Below are 5,000 nucleotides of genomic sequence, written 5' to 3' on the forward strand. Positions count from 1 at the left end.
TCTGATATTATGGTACCAGTATAGACCGAAATTCCGTTAGGATCCAATTCTGATCGATAATAGATACCGGGGCTTTGCAATATTTGATTGATCACAATTCTGTATATTCCATTTACTATAGAAGTTCCGAGGGAGTTCATTAAAGGAATGTTTCCAATAAAAATTGTTTGTTCTTGCATATCCTTACTGGTTTTCAAAATTAATCCTGCGGATACATATAATTTAGAAGAATATGTGAGTGATTCATATACAGCATCCCTTTCTTTTATCAACGGTTCCACCAATTGATATGTTTCCACAAATAATTGAAATTCAATTTCTTGATCTGTATCTTCAATTTTTGGAAACTTATCAAGTTCTTCTGTTAAGCCCCGATCCATGAACCCACAAAATCCTTCAAATTGTATCTGATTCAACCCAGGTATTGTATACATTTCCCCATTTTCATTCCCGAGCATTTTGAATTTCCCATTTATCAAAAAAATCCCATTCTTTTCTCATTCTTCATCGAATCATATGAATCGATCTAATAATGATGGAATTGAATTTCTATTCTGTTTACTGAATCACATGAAATTTTATCTAACTCCATATACCATATAATATATATGGAATGTATGAAATGCGTATGAACGGAAGAAGAAAAATTATACTCAAATTTTAATTTATATTTATAACAAACAGCTACATAAAAGAATTGATAAATGCCATTTAGCCTTATGGAGTTTTGTATAGAATATCAAAAAAAAAAATAATAATTCAATTTCTACCATTATTATGATATTCCATATTCCAATCCGATTGAATACCAGAAAAATGAAATGAATTCCTGATTTGATCTGTTCGTTGAGATAAAGACAAAATAATCATAAAATATATATCGGGAGAGAGTTGATTTTTCTAGCACTTAATTTTTTCATAGATTCCATTGTTCTGTTCAAAAAATGATTCGCAGAGAAGAGAGATGTTTTTACCCATTTTTTAGTTTTTTATTTTTTAGTAGAATATTTAGAATATGATTGAAGTGCGTACGAAAAGAGGGCTTGTATTTATTAAACATATGCAGATATAGCATTTCTATTTATATATGTCTTTCCTCTTTTCTTTTTATTCCATTATAGCTCTCTAGTGGAGACAACACATGGCGTGCTCTATCAAAAATTCTATTTTTTCTTTAATTTTAATCTATTCAATGAAAAATTGAAACACGATAATTTCTTGCTGATTCCCTATGGACATCATATCTAGATAGATAAAATACCTCATTAGATAACTAGAGCTGTGTAACAACTTATGTTCGGGGGTTTACATAGACTCATAATTGCTGTTATATTATTATAATATAATTTATAATTATATAATTTATAATTGAAATTAAGAAAGTTTTTTTATTGAATTGAAAAATTGAAAAAAAAAATCAATACTAATTAGTTATGTATCCATTTTTATTTTCTTATACCATTAGAGAAAGACAAGTGAAGAAGAATCGTCCATAAATTTGCCGTCAATAGTTAATAGTTAATGGTTCCAATTTTTTTGTCCTGCATTTTTACTTTTGTAACTGAGAATCCACATTTTCTTTTTCAATAGAAAAGAAAAAAGAAAGGGAAAGTTTTTGTTTTTAGATATTGTGTGTCTTGAGATACTATAACCAATTGAAGGTATGGATCCAATCTAAAAATAAAAAGGGGATACTCTCATTTTTTTGTTTGTAGCCTTTTGGCGACATGGCCGAGCGGTAAGGCGGGGGACTGCAAATCCCTTATTCCCCAGTTCAAATCCGGGTGTCGCCTGATCAACAAAAAACGCGAAATCCTATATTCTGTTTTGCTGATATAACTCGACCAATTTTCTCCGGCAAAAACAAGTGTAAGAAAAGGACTCTTGATACTTTCTTGATTATAAACTTGATTATAAACTTCCGGAGGTTTTGTTTTCTAAAGTGTTGTAAATCCTTACGTCTAGGATTCAAGGAAAAACTAGAGTAGTGGAAGGGAATGAGTAAATCTTGATATGGTAGCCCCTCCCCTACTAATAGAGGGGCTACTATCGGAGTCTTGAATTAGATTGGATAACGGGAGTGTTTAATTAACTAATGAATGGTTGTAGAAGGGTTGGAAGATACTTTGTATACAGACTGATGAAAGTCTCTGAGTGTTCAGGCATCCAATCAATATTAGATTGGATGGATAATTGGCTTTTACTTAATAAGGGACACCAAAAGAAAGAAGAAGTCTTATTATTGCTACATGTGAGTAACATTCTTTTGATACTTCCAAAAGTGTTACTGCGTATTTTGCTTGTGCTTAATGGTTCTCGATTTTACTAGAAATCATATAAGAACTTGTTATAAGCGGATTTATTGAAGTGTTTCATCAACGGTGGTGTGTCAGAATTCCCTTTTCCTTTTGACTCTGCACCGGTAATTCCACTATTATTAGTGAACAATAATGGAAAAATTCCTTCCTATTTGTTTCATATTCATAGAAATTAGGGGACATAATACACATGGATATAGTAAGTCTTGCTTGGGCTGCTTTAATGGTAGTCTTTACATTTTCCCTTTCACTCGTAGTATGGGGAAGAAGTGGACTCTAGGGGTACTTCTAATTGGGTTGAGGAATCAAACCGTATCAATTGTTTTCTAGATCGTTTTGCAAAGCCTTTTTAACTATTTTATTAGTCTTCATTTCGAAATTCTTGGATTCTAGTGGAGTAATGTATTCTATGAATAATACCCTTTCAATCAAAATCAAACAAACATTTCAATAATTCCCATGTTCGTATTTCGAAAGTAAAAGGGATACGGATGATAGGCAATTTATTAAAAAAAAAAAAGAATTCTTCCTAAATTTTCTATTTTGATGAACCAGCTCTTACCAGAGTTATATATGGACAATGAGGGACAAGGAACCCCCCCCCCTTTTTTTTTTCTGTATTTGTTTGTTTTTATTTCCTTCCCTCTTTACTGTTACTGTTCAAAGAGAAAAAAAGTAGTTCTTTTATTTAATAAGATCTTGCCTTAGTGTAGTCACATATTGCACACTTACCCCCTGTTTTATTTATTATTTTAGGAATTTTATTTATGCCATGCTTTATTGACTCATTTCATATCATGGATCAAAGAAAAGAAGTTAAATTAAAAATCGGTTCCATGAAATGAAAGAATTAGAAAATCGTAAGACTTGCCTTTCAATTATTTCAGATTGATTGAAATCAACACAAATAAAATAGATCAAGCGAAGAAATAAAATTGAGATACTATGTACATTACATATATTTCATTACATATATTTAATTGATATCGACATGTATGAAGATACATATTGTAGATTCATCTATATTAAGCTTGTATCTTTATACATTACAATAATAGATATGGATAGTATGGTAGAAAGATTCATATTTTTTTTCTACCATACTATCGAGTTTGATAGGATACTGCTGATTCTAGTCCATTCATTTTATTTAATTTATTTAAGACGTGAAATTGGAATCCTTTTTTTCTTAAATCCTTGATAAAAAGTCAAGTTTCATTCAAATTAATCACTTTGACTGACAGTTTTTACGTATATTATAAGTAAAAAGGCGGTAGGAACTAGAATGAACAGCGCTGTAGCAATAAATGCGAGAATATTTACTTCCATAATTTCATTGTTTTTTTTACTTCGCAATAACTCGGGATTTAATCCCATAGAGATGATAAATTTGTCGCTTGTAAATTCAATGCGATGACTTACATTTCAATGACATCGAATCGGATCAATATCATGAATAACAATATCTAAGCTATCAAATCGATTCACCGTCGAGAATTGAATAGTATAACATAGGAAGCTCTTTTATCCACACCGAATACAAAATTGGATTCCTGGCCCAATCAAAAGAATTCCTTTCCTTTATTTCTATATATTCTTTTCCACTCTTTCTTTTCGATAATCTACCGCCTTCCTTGTACAATCATCTGATGATGTATCATCTGACTGCTTTTCCACTTTCACCGTTTACAAATAGTTTACAAATAAACCCCAACAAAAAATGGAAAGGAAAAAATAAATAAAAAAGGCTATCCTTGGGAATGAAATTCTTTCATTTGTATTCCCTTTCACAGAAAATGGAGGGATCAATTGATGTATTTTTTTTTTATTGTATCCGTCGGGACTGACGGGGCTCGAACCCGCAGCTTCCGCCTTGACAGGGCGGTGCTCTGACCAATTGAACTACAATCCCAGGGCAATAAAGAAAAGTGTACAGCATAGATATTCTTATGATTTCATTCAAGCCATTTTCTATTTAAATTTTAGATTCGAATCGCCGTGTTGTAACAAACAAAGGCGCGAGTGATATATTGATATCCATACGGGTATGCGCTTTAGTGAGAGCAACGCGGATTACTAGTTACTAGTAATCCTTTCGTTATTGCCAAATCGATCGATAATCAATTTTAAAATGAAAAAAAAAAAAGAGTCTTTTTTCTTTACTTTACTCTTTCTTTTCATTAAACTTTATACTTAATGATCCTGATATGAATCTAGATCATTATCAAGGTCAGAATTTATGGGAACAAATAAATAGAACAAATAAAAAACAAATAGCGGTAGGGATGGATATATCAGAAAATTGGACTTTTTTTATTCTTCCCTAATTTTTTTGTTTGGCTTTTCTGGAAAACAAAATACAAAAAAATGGGCATTTTATGTTATGGCGGATCAGCGAATTATTGGGCCGAGCTGGATTTGAACCAGCGTAGACATATTGCCAACGAATTTACAGTCCGTCCCCATTAACCGCTCGGGCATCGACCCAGGAAGAATCAATTATAGGTTTATTGATAATCCATGATCAACTTCCTTTCGTAGTACCCTACCCCCAGGGGAAGTCGAATCCCCGCTGCCTCCTTGAAAGAGAGATGTCCTGAACCGCTAGACGATGGGGGCATATTTGCCTGACCGACATCATACTATGCTCATAGTATGAACAGTTTTTTGAAATTGTCAATA

Source organism: Durio zibethinus, unplaced genomic scaffold, assembly GCF_047325235.1.
Source record: "Durio zibethinus cultivar Kanyao isolate XHJ-2024 unplaced genomic scaffold, ASM4732523v1 HiC_scaffold_3, whole genome shotgun sequence".
Taxonomy (NCBI): Eukaryota; Viridiplantae; Streptophyta; class Magnoliopsida; order Malvales; family Malvaceae; genus Durio; species Durio zibethinus.